Consider the following 15,857-nt stretch of genomic DNA (forward strand, 5'->3'; position numbering starts at 1 on the left):
CTATAAGATCACAATAATAAAATACTTGAGAAAACCTCTGTAACTTTGTGTTGGAAAGAGTTTTGGGGGTACTTGAGTGGCTAAGTTGGTTAAGCGTCTGCCTACAGCTCAGGTCATGGTCCCAGGGCCCTGGGATCAAGCTCCACACTGGGCTCCCTGCTCAGTGGGGAGACTGCTTCTTCCTCTCCTCCCCATCCCTGTCTGTCTTTCAAATAGATAAATAAAATATTTTTTAAAGAGTTTTAAACTTATAAAATAAAACCCGTGATCCATAAAAGAGCAAGGTTTGACTTCATTTCATTTAGATTCAGTCATTGACTTTGACTTCATTAAAATTAAAAACTTTGCTCTCTGAAAGTCACTGTAAAGTGAATGAAAAAGCAAGCCAAAGACTAAAAGAAAATACCTGATCTTCACATATTTTATAGAGATTATATTAAAAAAGAGATTATATTCAAACATATAAAGAAACTTCAAAATTCTCATTCATTCTTAATGAATTTGTAAAATGGTAAAATCCATTTGGAAAATAAAGCTTAAACACAAACCTGCCATATTACTCAGCCATTTCATTTCTAAGAATTTACCCCAGAAAAATAAAAGTATACATCCATACAAGATTTGTACATGAATGTTTATAGCATATTTAGCTATAGTAACCAAAAGTTGGAAATAACCCAAATGTCTATCAATAGCTAACATGTAAACAAACTGTGGTCTATCCAGACAATGAAATATCTTTCCACAATAAAAGAGGATGAATATTCAGACTACAACAAAGACGAAACTCCAAATAATCAAACTGAGTGAAAGAAGCCAGGCAAGCCCTCTAAATGCATACAGTGTTATTTCATTTGTATACAATCTTAGAAAATTTCAGGTAAACTATAAATGGCATAACTGATCAGTGGTTGCCTGGGCATGGTGGTGAGGCACAGGGAAATGAGGAGGGAGGGCATACAGAGTGGCATAAGGAAATGTTTGGGGTGATAAATATACATGTTATCTTATCGGGGTGATTGTTTCATGGCATATTTGTGTGTACGTGTGTATATGTTGTGTGTATACACATAAACACATATACATTTATATACATATATATTTATCAAAATCTACCAATCTGTATAATTTTGAAATATGCCATTTATTTTATTAAGTCAATAATACTTCAGGAATTATGTCAAAATTTAGAAAATGAAATATTGATGTGTCATCTTACATTCTAAACTAAGTGTCAATGAGCATTGAGAACAATGGGACTGCTCAGACATTGTGGTGGGAATATAAATTGATACAAAAAATGTGGAGAACAACCTGGAAATTTGACTAAAGTTGCAAGTCATGCATACCCTGCCACCCATCAGTTGTACTGATGATTTGCTGCTCAAAATTCTTGCACATATTCACAGGGAGATGTGATATACGAAAATGTTTACTTCCATATTGTAATAACAACATTAAAATAAATAAACCATGACATGTAGAGCAAACTATATTGTTTAAAAATTTATGCATTTTATATACAATTAAAAGCATGCATATGAATGATCTACACAAAATGAATCTAAAGATTCTTCCTGGGGATAAGTGGGAGGGAATTGATTTCAGGGGGATTCTATAAAATCTAGAATCCGTGATATTTCCTTTTTTTTTTTTTTTTTGAATCTGCAATATTTCTAAGTTCTTATTTAAGTAGGTGGTAAATAGATTGGTACCTATGATGTTATTCTCTATGCCTGTATATTTGAAAAATATCTCTAACATATAAGTGAGCAATTCTATATAATTTACAGATATGATTATTGACAAGGAGAAGAACTATAGAGTTTATGCAGAGTCACATAAGTAGTAAAGAGAAAGTTCCATGTAGGATTTCAACCTTCCTTCTTCTGGTTCATTTATACCACAGTTTTTATCTAAATTAAAAAGAAAGAGAAAGAGAGAGAAAGAAGCTAATTACTTGCATATCAGATCACATAAAGATAGTAACTTGGTTTCTGCCATCATAAGGCATTAAAATGCCTACTTAGGAAAAAAAAATAAGTGGAAAAGATAAAAGAGCCTGCATAAGCATACTCTGGTACTTGGGTATCGTAAAAGTGATATAACAACATAACCTACGTAAGCATGAACCGCCAGGAGCTTATGGGAGCAAGAAAAGGGAATATGGGACACATAGGTAATAATAAAGATATTTGATTTAAAAAATGAGGAAAGACATAATTAAACAAAGGAGACTTCCATGGCACTATGCAGAAATATTTCAAAGGAACATATAACAGTAAAATTCATGTAAAAACATTCCCTTGTGCTGCTGCCAAAAATTAAATAATTTTTTAAAGTCCATATCTGTAAAGTGTTGATGGTATTTGCTAAAATGGACTTATATGCACTCATGCATATACAGATATTTATATGTGCATAATATTAATAAACATAAAATACAAAGCTATAACATAAAACACATATCATTTAGCTAAGCATGATCTTAGGTTGAACAAATTTAGTTTTTGACACAAATGTCATTACAAAAGCGGTCACATTATTTAATAAAGTTTGTAAACTTCAGCTAAATCTTGATCACCAGATATATTCAGTTCAGATATTAACAACTAGAGGAACATGCTTTGAAATGCTGACCTCAATTGTCACTATTTATTTCTCTGGTATGGATAAATTATTAGGAATTATTTATTCAAGATGTATTCATTATCAGTAAACATAGTTTAACATAGGTGGATGCCAGGTACTACCCAAGCATTGCTGATAGATAGATGCACCTGCATGTAATGGCAAATATTGAGTGGATTATCAAAATACACTCCTTTGAATGCTGTAACAGGAGTATCTTTAAAATGTTTCTTAGATAGGAGAGGAAGACAGGTCAGGAGAGTCAGCAAGACTTCACAGATATCAATATAAATAAATGGAATAATGCCTGGGAAGGTATTTTTCAAGACTGAAGATTTTTATCACTTAGGATATTATTACTTGTTATTATAAATTTTCCCACTTCAATCCTCAATAAAAAGGACATTTCACAACATGATGAAACTTTGTACATAAAAGCGTTCAAATATTTCATGAACTGCCAAACCTCATAATCTTTTTTTTATACAATTTTATTTTTTTAATTTTTAATTATTTATTCATGAGAAACACACACACACAGAGGCGGAGACACAGGCAGAGGGAGAAGCAGGCTCCATGCAGGGAGCCCGACGTGGGACTCGATTCTGGTACTCCAGGATCATGCCCTAGCCGATGGCAGATGCACTCAACCACTGAGCCCCCAGGCATCCCAAGCTCATAATCTATTCAAACATTTATTTTTCTAGAAAAAAAAATACTCATAAGTAAACATCAGATCTATAAGTGAAAATACAGTTAATATTTTACCAAGGACATTTTCTGCACAATTCATTGCCTAACCAGCATATGGGTTTTTTTTTTTTTTCCTAAATATTGGCAGGCAGAATGTTGACCTCCTCAAGATGTCCACTTTCTACTCCCTAGAACCTATGAGAATATATTAGGTTACATGCCAAAGAATAATTCAGGCAACAGAGGGAACTAAGGTTGCTAATCAGCTGATTTGAAATGGAGAGATTATTCTGTACTATTCAGGTAGGCCCAAGTAATAGTGTGGGCTCTTAAATGTGGGAGAGGGAGGTGGAAGTGTCAGGGTCCAAATGATAAAATGTGAGAAAGACTTGAGAGGCTATTGCTGGCTTTGAAGAAGGAGGAAGGGGTCCTAGGGCCAAAAATGCAACAGCCACTAAAGCTGGAAAATGCAAAGAAGTAGATTGTCCTCTAAAGCTTTCAGAAAGAAGCACAGCTCTGCCTTACTTTAGCTCGTTGAAAACCATTTTTGACTTCTGAGTTCAGTATGGCTAAGATAATCAATGCATGTTATTTTAAGCCACTAAGTTTGTGGTAATTTGTTACAGCAGCCAAAGGAACTACAACAATCAACATCTATTTTATTCTCAAAAAAACAAGTTCTATGAAGTCTTCATTGAAAACTCCAGCCACTGCTATTATAGTTTTCTATCACCACATTTTCCACAAATGGAGTTAATGGCTTTAAACAACACTCATTTATTGGGTCATGGTTCTGTAGGTCAAAGGTATGGACGGACTAGATTGGATTCCACACTAAGGATCTCACATGGCAAAATTAAGATGTCAGCTAGCTTGGCCTCTTAACTGGAGACTCAGAAATTATCTGCTTTCAGACTTATTTCAGCTTCTCAATAAATTCACTTCCTTTCAGCTCTAGGCCAAGATCTCCATTTCTTCGCTGGCTATCAACTGGCAGCCTCAACCAGCAATGGTGCATCAACTCCTTTTCAAATTTCTCACTCCCTCTTCTGTCATCAGCTGGAGAAAGGTCTCTACTTTTAATGCCACATGTGATTACATCAGACCCACCTCTCTCTTAAGGGCACATAACATAATTTTGGGAGTGATGTCTCACCATTTCCACAGATTCTAAGGATAAGAGTAGGACATATTCAGAGGTTGATTATAGAATTCTGCTTCCCACAACTATTCAATTGCCTTTTTAATTTTTAATATATTAAAATATTAATGAATTTGTATATATGGCTAGCTTATACTTTGCTCTGTATTCTGTTGTATTTTTTTATGGAAACATATTTACAATAAAAGATAGGAAACTCCTAAGCACAGGAATAATATACTGCATTTATTCATTAATTGGTACTATGTTAGAGCTAAGCATACAGACATAAATAGGATTATCAGGAAAAAGTCTAATGGAATAGTATTTGGGAAAACTGGAAGAAGTATAGACAACTTTGAAGAATATTTAAAAATCTAATGGTATTGATATAATACTTGTAGTATTTAAAGACTGTGGAATCTTAGATAAGAATCTCTAATCATGTTTATTAGAGAGGTTTTTTTCTAAATGCATTCAAAACCTATTAGGTAAGCACCAACTATGAGCTAAAATGGAGAGAGAAAACAAAACAAAACAAAACAAAACAAAAACAAGTAATAGCCTACCAACCAAAAGAGTGTATTGAGGATCGAATGAAATAACCTAGGTACAAATGTTTATAAAGTTCTCAAAGTACTATTCAAATATGAATTATTAAGATTATTAGTTCAGGTTTTATTTTGCATTACTGAGTACCACTGTCATCAAAAACTAAATATATGTATTATATTTCATTTCTCTTTTTAACATTCAAAATTTTCTCTAGGAAGTCAAAGTAATTCCCTATTTCTCACTTCTTCATCCATTTTCTTCCTGGTCTGCCCTAAGGCTGTACAAGGACTTAGTTTTACAAGTGCTTAAATATTTCCTATATCAGGAAACCTTCCTGATGGGTGAGGTGATTCAAGGCCAGACAAGGGTGGCAAATGCTACAACACTGATGAGAAATGGCTGAGCTTGCCGCAGCCAGCTTGGGAAGTTCCCTGGAGTAGCTAATATATTTTAGCATGGGGGAAAACTTAAAATGCTGCTGCAGGAATTGGCTGCCATACTCAAGGGACCAGTGTAGCACCTTGGAAGCTGCCCCAAATCTACTATCCAACAAGCTCATTAACGAAGTGTTTGAAAGTGACATTAGCAGGAGGCAGTCACGGTGAGGCTTTCAAATTTACTGTGGACAAGAATTATCTAGGGTTGCTTATTAAAAATGCATGTTCCAGAGGTATACCCGTAGAAATTCTGGTTTAGAAGGTCCAGTGGAAGGGAAACACAAGGGGACCTAGGAATCAGAACCTTTTAATAAAATACTCTAGGGAATTCTGAAATATAAAGGCAAATAAAATATATCCATATTACTCTTCTTTAGTCATATGACCAACAGCACTTTGCAAAGAAAAAAAAAAGAACTGAGTTCTTGCCTCTCTTCTAAGATAATAGCTTTACTTAAAAGTCTTTCTTGCCTGATTAACTTTATCCAATGCTATGGTTTTTATTAATGAAAAGTTTTAGTTTTGTAGATTCACTTAATGTTGCAAGCAGTAATATGAAGAGATTCTCTGTTTTTCATAGCATTTGGTTCTTCTTTATGTGTTTCTTCTCTCTACTGAGACTTCCTATTTTTCATTTATTTCATGCATTTCATAATTACTCACTGAAGCATTTTATGATGACTCCTTTGATAATTTTGTCTGGTTAATTCTATCATTCCTGTCATTATTTTGGCATCTATTGGTTGTCTTTTCATGCAGGGTGAGATCTTTTGTTTCTCAGTATGATGTGTGATTTTCAATTAAAATCTAGATAACTGAAAAAAAAAAATCTAGATAACTTGCATCTTATGTTATCAGAATCTGGTCCTTGTTTCAACATTCTCTTTCCATTGACCTCCTCTGTTACTGCTTCATCCAGAGGGGAAGGGAAGGTATCACTGCCTTGGTACTGCCAGGTGGTGGTGGAAATCCAGGATCCCTAGTCAGCCTTTTTTGGCCACAACCATGGGGGAAATGCCTCTTACTGTGTGAGTGAATTTATATTACTCAGTAGGCCTTTGCTGATACTTTTTTCCTGGCTGGAAGTATAAGAGTGCCTCATCACTGCTCCATCCATGGCCTCTACTGACACCCCAGAGTAGAGAGTGGCCTCCTTAATGAGGGCAGTAAGAAAACCTCACCCGAACCCCAGTCTATACCTCCCCAGGGTGAAAAGGATGGAATGCTTCAGTGTGCTCCAGTAATGGAGCTCCAGGAATGCTCCAGTAATGGAGGGTAGGATCAATTTCTGACTCTCTTGTAGTCTCTCCTGACACCTGTGGGTGGGGTGGGCCTCTTTATTGCTTAGCCAGGGTGAAAGTCCTGCTTGATTCCCTGTTGATCTCCTCTGCCACCACACCATCAGTTGTACTACCTTGTTGCAGCTCTGTAAGGGTGGAAGTCCAGGCTCCTTACTTGGCATTTGCAGGAGGGGTTGGAGTGGAGCCACATTTCCCTGTGATGTTTAGCTGGAGGAGAGTGGTTATTGTCTAAAAGGATTATGTCTTGACAGCTTGCCCCTTTCCTGGTCCTTTTGCTAGACGGAACAGACTTTTGGGCAGGCTTTTTCTTTTGGCAAGCACTGGAAGTTCTGAGTTGCCAACTTCTGGGATAAAGGTTTCAAAAATAAAACCCAAGAAACTTACCACATCATTCATAACAGGGCCAGGTCTAGCTATCTCCCTTCTTTTCTCCTTTCAGAATCTTCACATATTTACTTTATATAGAATCTTCAGTGTTTTCAGTTAAAGTTAGAGGAATAAGGAAAAGTATGTCTACTCCATCTCCCCAGAAGCAGAATTCTTGGAGAAGCATTTTTTTAAATCAATGGAAAAATATATGAACCAAAGATTTTATATCCAGCCACATCTCCTTTATCTATATATCCATGGACAGGCACTTAAGTTATTTCCATATCTTGGCTATTTTAAATAATGTTACAATGATCATTAAGATAAATAGATATAGATATATCTTTCCAAATTAATATTTTTGTTTTCTTCAGATAGATACCCAGAAGTGGAACTGCTGGATTATATGGCAGTTCTACTTGTAATTTTCTGAGGAACCTCCATACTGTCTTCCATATAGTGGCTGCATCAATTTACATTCCCATCAACAGTATATGAGATTCTCTTTTCTCCACATCCTTGCCAACACTTGTTATTTCTTGCCTTTTTTATAACAGCCATTTTGACAGGTGTGAGGTGATATCTCATAGTGACTGTCAATTTTGTTTATCTTTTCAAAAAACCAAGTCTTTGTTTTATTGATTTTTCTATCATTTTTCTATTTTCTATTTCATGTATTTCTGCTCTGATCATTGTTATTTATTCCTTCTGCTAACTGTAGGTATAGTTTTTTTTTTCTTTTCCTAGCTCCTTAAGGTGTAAGGTTAGGTTTTTATTTGAGATATATTTCTTCTTTTTTAATGTAGGTGTTTATCACAATAAACTTCCCGAGTACTAGTGCTGCCTCTGATAAATTTTGGTAGGTTGTGCTTTCACGTTTTGTCTCAGTTATTTTCTAATTTCCTTTTTGATTTTTTGCACCCAATTATTCAAGAGTGTGTTATTCAATTTCTAGATATTTGTGAGTTTTCTATTTTTTCCCTTTTACTGTGGTCAGAAAATATGCTTTATAACAATCTCCATCTTCCTAAATTTGCTAAGACTTGATATGACGGAACATGATCTATCCTGGAGAAAGTTCCACATGTGTTTGAGAGGAATATGTATTCTGTACTCTGCTGCTGTTGGGCAGAATGTTCTGTATATCTCTAATAGGTGAATTTGGTCTATAGATCTTCAGGTGTTCTGTTTCCTTATTGATCTTTTGTTTGGATGTTCTATCCGTTATTGAAAGTGGAGTAATTGCTATCTATTTCTCCCTTCAGTTCTGTCAATGGTTTCTCCATATATTTATGTGCTCTGATGTTAAGTGCATAGATATGTATAACTGTTTTATCTTCCTGGTGGATTGGCAGGTGTAATTATATAAAGTTCTTGTGTAATTATATAAAGTTCTTTATCTCTCGTGACAGTTGTTGAATTAAAGTTTGTATATTCTAATATGAACACAGGCACTCTTGCTTTCTTGTTAACATTTACACAGAATATATTTTTTCCATTCCTTCATTTTTAGCCTATGTGTGTATTTAAATCTAAGCTAGTATCTTGTAGGCAATATATGGCTAAGTATTGTTGTTGTTGTTTTATCCATTCAGCCATTCTATGTTTTTTAATTAGGGTGTTTAATCTATTTCTATTTATGTTATTATTGATAGGGAAGGATTTACTACAATTAACAATTATATACAACACTGGAAAACCTAGAAGAAATGGATAGATTCCTAGAAACACACCTACCAAGACTTAATTATGAAGAAACAGTAAGTCTGAACATACCTGTAACCAGTGTGGAAATTGAATTAGCAATTAAAAAAAAAAAAAAAAACAGGACTAGATGACTAGTAAGTTTTGCCAAACATTAAAAAAGAATTGATATCAACTGTTATCAAACTTTTCCACAAAACTGAAGAGGGAGGCACATGGCTAAAGTAATTCTGAAGCCAGTGTTACCCTTATAATGTAGCCAGACAAAGACCCCACAAGAAAAGATAAACAGAGATCAGTATTCCTAATAAATACAGATGCAAAAAATTCTGAAATCCAACAGCATATTAAAATGGTCATACACCACAACTGAGGTGGATTTAGCCCTGGGATACAAGGATAGTTCAACATGCACAAATCAATGAATGTGATATACCACATCAATAAAATGAAATATAAAAATTGCATGATCATCTTAATAGATGCAAAATAAGCTTGTGAAAAATTTCAGCACCCTTTCCAATTAAAAATTCTCAACAAACTAGGCTAGGAAAAGTATGTCAACACAATATAGGCCATATATGAAGCTCACAGCTAACATCATACTTAAAACTGAGAGCTTCTCCTCTAAAATCATGAATAAAGCAAGGATGCCTACTTCTATTCAACATGGTACCAAAGGCCTTAGACCTAGCTAGAAAATGAAATAGAAGGCCTCCAAATGGAAAGAAAAAAAGTTAAATACAGTCTCTATTTGCTGATGGCATGATCTTATATACAGAAAACCCTAAAGACTCCGTATAAAAATTGTCAGAATAAATAAATTCAGTAAAGTTGCAGAATACAAAATCAAGACAGAAAAATCAGTTTCATTTCTATACATGAAAAACTATCTGAAAAGGAAATCAGGAAAACAATCCTATTTATAATCCCTTCAAAACTAACAAAATACTCAGGGATAAACTTAACTAAGAGAGTAAAAGTCTAGAAATGACAAGAAAACTTGCACTAAAAACTACCAAATACTGATGAAAGAATTTAAAGACACAAAAAATAGAAGGACACCCCATGTTCGTGGATTGTAAGACTTAATGTTCTCAATAAACTAGGCTAAGAAATGTTAAAATGTCCTTACTACCCAAAACAATCTATGTATTTAATGCAATTTCTATCAAAATCCCAGTATCATTTTTTATAGAAAGAGAAAAAAATTCTACAATTCATGTAGAACCACAAAAGACGATGAATATCCAAATCAGTCTTGGGAAATAACAAAGAATTATACTCCCTGATTTCAAAACATACTTCAAATCTACAGTAATCAAAACAGTATGTCACTGGCATAAAGACAGGTATATAGGTCAACAGAACAGAATAAAGAGCTCCCCCCAAAATCCATATATAGTCAACTGATCTTGACAAAGTTACAAAGAGTACACAAATGAGAAAAATATAGTCTCTTCGACAGATGCTTTTGGAAAAACTATGTACTCACTACAAAAGAATGAAACTGGACCCTTATTTTATATCATACACAAAAATAAATTCAAAACAAATCAAAGCCTTAAATATAAGACCTGAAACTGTAAAACTCCTGGAACACATAGGACAAAGCTTCATGATATTGGTCTTGGACTGTAATTTCATGGATATGACACTAAAAGTACAGGCAACAAAAACAAAAGTAAACAAGATCCAGCAATCTCAAAAATCCAGCAATCTCACTTCTGGCTATTCACTCAAAAAAAGACAAGTGGGACTATATCAAATTGAAAAGGTTCTATTTAGTAAGAGATATAATCAACAGAATGAAAAGGCAACCTATGGAATAAGATATATTTACAAATCACTTATCTGATAAGAGGGTAATTTCCAAAAAAACATAAGGAACTTCTACAACTCAATAGGTAAAAATATTAACAACCCAATTTAAAAAATGAGTAAGGACTTGAATAGCTATTTTTCTAATAATTATGTACAATGACCAATAAATATATGAAAAACCATTCAATGTCACATAGGTAAATGCAATTTAAAACCATAATGAGATGCCACCTCATACCATTTAGAATGTCTATTCTCAAAAAATAAAAGAAAAGAGAGAAAAGGATAACAAGTGTTGACAACTATGTAGCAAAATGAGAACACTTGTACACTATTGATAGAAATGCAAGATGCTGCATCTGCTATGGAAAGCAGTATGAGGTTCCTCAAAAATTAAAAATAGAACTACCATGTAATCCAGCAATCTCACTTCTGGCTATTCACTCAAAAAAGTTAAAATCAGGATCATAAAATGTTAGCATCTCCATGTTCCTTACAACAATATACACACTATCAAAATGTGGAAACGACTTAAATATCCATTGATGGATTAATAGATAAAGATAAAATGATATATACATGCAATGAAATATTATTCAGCCTTTTAATAAAAAGGAGATTTTGCAATATGCAACAACAGAGTTGAACCTTGAGGACATTGGGCTAAATAAAGTATGGTCAGTCATATAGAAAGACAAATACTCCATAATTCCACCACCATGAGGTATCTAAAATAGTTAAATTCATAGACTCAAAGAATGGAATGGTGGTTTTCAGGGCCTAGAAGGAGGAGGAAATAGGAAGCTACTAATCAATAAACATAAAGTTTCAGTTATGCAAGATGAATAAATTCTAGAGATCTATTCTACAACATGGTTCCTATATAGTCAATGATACTGCACTGTACTCTTAAAATTTTGTTAAGAGAGTAGGTTGTATGTTAAGTACTCTTACCACAAAAAAAAATAAAATTTTGAAAAAAGACCAAAAGTTAGCATCCTAACTGAGGTATGCTTTAAGCATAAAACACATTGTGGATTTTGAACATTTCAGACTTAAAATCATAATGGACAATATTTCATTAATAACAAATTTTTTTAATATCACCTACAAATTGAAGTGATAGATATATTGGGTTAAATAAAATACTTTATTAAAACTTAAAAAAGAAATCTTTTTTTCTTTTTAGAAATCTTAAAATTCAATAATAATATTATTGATAAAATATGAACAAAATGTTTGAGTGGACATTTATCAACAGAAAGATATATGAATGGTTAATAAGTACATGAAAACATGCTCAAAAATATCTTTATTCTTCAGAGATATGCAAATTAAATCCATAATGTGATAATACTACATATAGGTAAGAATGACTAAGATTAAAGACAGAAAACACTAATTGCTGACTAGAAGATGGAACAAGAACTTTCATGCATTCCTGGTGGAGATGTAAAATTATATCCCTACTTTGGACAATAGTTTAACAGCTTCTTATAAACTTATATATGCATCTGCCACATGACTCAGCAATTCCATGACTAGATATTAACCCAAAGAAATAAAAATCTAAACATGTACAAAATCTTGAACAATCTACAAAAAATTTCATAATAACTTTATTCATAACTATCAAAAATTGGAAATAACCCAAATGTTAATTCAACATGTAAATATATCCTAAGATGGTCATATAGCAGGATAATACTCAGAGACAAAAAGAGATAAACTGTGGAAACCCACAAGAACAGAATAAATTTTTTAAAAAAAGTTTAAATAGAGTAAAAGCGGTCAGATCAAAGAGTCCATACTGCTTGGTCCATTTACTTGAAATTATAGAGTAGGCTAAATTATTGAATAATGACAGAAAAAACACCAATAGTTGCCTGAAGCAAAAGTAGGAGGGATTATCTACAAAGAACCCAAGGAAACATTTTAGGTGAGGTAAATATTCGATATGTTGATTGGGGTAATGGTTATATGACGAGACATATTTATCAAAACATACCTAACTATGCACTTAAAATGGGGGCATTTGTTATATATATAAATTACACCACAATAAGTTGATTTAAAATCATAACATACTTTCTTGGTTGTGCTGTGGGTATTTAGGAAAAGATTTATGCCCACTGAACCCTTCCTCCAAGGTTAGAGCAGTCGTACCTATGTGGGCTACTGGTAGAGACCTGATCCTAATTAAATTCCACATGGGTCATTTATAAGAGCAGAGCCATACACCTGTACTATAAGGACACTGATATGAAAGAACTAAAAATAAATAGATCCTGAACTTGAGTCACTCCCATAGGAAACTCACAGAGAAAAACAATTTGAGAGTGCCCGATCTCTTACAACAAATATGTTCAATGGTCATTCCAGTGTAGTTCATGTTTTATTAGGATGTGCTGATGGAAGGTGGGATACAGCAAGCATTTTGATTACCCATTATAGTCAGCATTGCTGAGCTACAAAGATGACTCAAACAAACTGTAGCACCGGAACTTTAAATATAAAGGGGGAAAACAAGCACAAAAGTTACTCTAAGACAAGTGCTTTCCTACAAAGATGTGGTAATAAAGAAATATTCCAGGAAGTAACACATTTATGATGCAGACACAACTTTAACAGCCATCCTGAAAAGGCATACTTGGCAGACAAATTAACATGTTAAAAAGACACCATCAATCTAAACTTTTTAAAGCCATAAAATAAAGAGCATTCTCTGTGTTAGCATTTGCAAATGCATCCTTCCAGCAAAGCTCAAATAGCACATAGAATTAGCTGAAGCATTCAGTTCAAAATTAGTACTGAAATGGAGTCCTGGAAACTCAAATAACCACCCACACATCTGAGCCATGAAAGAGTAATTTAGCTCCGCCTAAGGGGCAATATGTTTCATAAAACCCCTATCTTTTTTTCTATGATATAATGCAACCAATCTTAATGGGTTTTGCCTTAAAAATCTCTTAAAGTCTGCAGCCAAATAACCCAGAATTACCATATCTTCAATTAAACATACTGTGCTGCTCTAGGGGGATTGGATTTGAATACAATGTTTATCAAGATTGCAAAGTCTAAGAGCTGCTACTATTCTATTAACTGGCTAATCTGAGCCCTAAATGAGGACATTTAAAGGGGAATATAGATCTCTTTCAATAATGGAAATAATTCTTTATCTGATAAATTTCTTTCTTTCTGCATTGCAGGTTCCATACATCCTAACCTACCCTTCATTTCTCATATCCCAAAGGCAGCCCATTTTTTAACATTCTGTTCAAAAGTCGACTTCTGCATGCCATCCTTGATTTCCCTAGAAAAATGATAAATCTTCCCTTGAATTTCTTTAACACTTCCTATTCCTCAATTTTTAAATACATCACTACTTTTCACACATTATATTCTGTGTGTCACCTCATTCTGGATTTTGGGTTCTTGGACCCCAAAATACATCTTATTTACATTGACAAATTAAGTATCTTCAATGCATCTGTATTATGCCTGATAAAGAGTAAGGTAAGAAATTTTTAATTAAAGTGATACAGCAACAACAAAAAGTCTATTCATAACAGAGTTCTATTTGAAAAACCTATTAGTGTAATTTCATGTGAAAGCAAAATTTGGTCCTATTATAGGACAAACATATTTCTTGGGATTCCAAACAGTTCTGTTCTAATTTCATAATTTTACTTGAGGAACACCCAAGAACATATTTGAAGAAAAATATGGAGGAAGAAAACAATAGGGAAAAGAGAAGATAAGAACTCATATGGTGTAAGGGAAACCAAAGAAAACACTGGCAAAGGGGTGACACAACCTCTTTGAAGAGATATGAACTCACAATTGACAAGTATATTTAAAATTCAGTAATGAATTCTTTTACACAATGATTCACTAATGAATTCACTAATGAATTCTTTTACACAATTCTTTTACACAATTCACTAATGAATTCTTTTACACAATTCTTTTACACAAATGATCTGATCTTACTGAATTGCACCATCATCAAAGATCTGAACTGATAAATCCATCTCTCTGTTTGGAATGTTCAGATTTCACTTGAACTGTGTAACATCCATTTTATTCTTTCACTATAAAGAAGAAGCATGTGTCTCAGTTGGATGGTAGGCAAAGAGATCCTAATTTAGGTAAATTGAGCTATCCAATAAGGAAATGGTAGAAATTAATTAAAAATGTGGCTATGGAGGTGTGTCTCTAAGATATCCTTTTAGATTTATGGCTCTCAAGATCATGGCTGATGGGAGACTCACTGGATCTACCTGGACATGAATTTGGAAGCCATACTCCCTCAGATTGCTCTAGCCAATAATTGAGCATGGTGGTAGTAGTAGCTGGATCATACTGCTTGCATAAGTGACTTTTGCTTGAGGATTTCCTTTGGCTAAGGCATTTTTAGCATTGGACTGAGGATTAGCCCAAGTCTTTGTGGGTTATTGTTTTTTTTTTTTCTCTCTCTTTTTGTTTCTTTAGTGTCAGACTTGCATTGTTGTCTGAAGCCTTATAACTGCTTACTTTGCTCCCTTCTTCCATGATTTGCAGGTATTTCTCTCAATAAATCTCTTAGATTCCCAGCCCTATCTTGGCTTCTACTGCTAAAGAGACCTGAACTGAATAAAAAGAGCATCTCTTTAGATTTATTTGCCCCATAGTAGAGGCTCAGACTTAAGCCATTCACATGAATATACTTGGGATTTTCCCCAGGCCCCCTCATTCCAACTTATGATTCACTATAAGAGACTTTCCTCTTTGTAGTATCTACAAAGTACCCCTGATTTTCAAATACTATTTGAAAATAGTATTTATAGTATCTACAAAATAAGTAGCACTGATTTTCAAATACTATTCTGAGAATTATTCTAAATAATGCTTTATTTAAAAAAAATTTACAGCATGGTCCTATCTCAAGATCATGATTATATATAATAAATAAATGCACAAGAATACATATGTTTAACTATCTCCTCTAGGTTAATTTTATAAATAACCATGTGTATTCAATTTCTATTGATGCATAAACAATTAACCTAAATTTAGTAGGTTATAAAAAAACACATTATTATCACGCAGTTTCAATGGATCAGGAGCCCAGCCATGGCTTACTTAGGTTCTCTGCTCAGGTCTCACAAGGCTGTACTCAAATTGTTGCCTGGGCTTTATTTTCATCTAGGGGCTCAAGTA

Source organism: Vulpes lagopus, chromosome 17 (genome assembly GCF_018345385.1).
Source record: "Vulpes lagopus strain Blue_001 chromosome 17, ASM1834538v1, whole genome shotgun sequence".
Lineage (NCBI taxonomy): Eukaryota > Metazoa > Chordata > Mammalia > Carnivora > Canidae > Vulpes > Vulpes lagopus.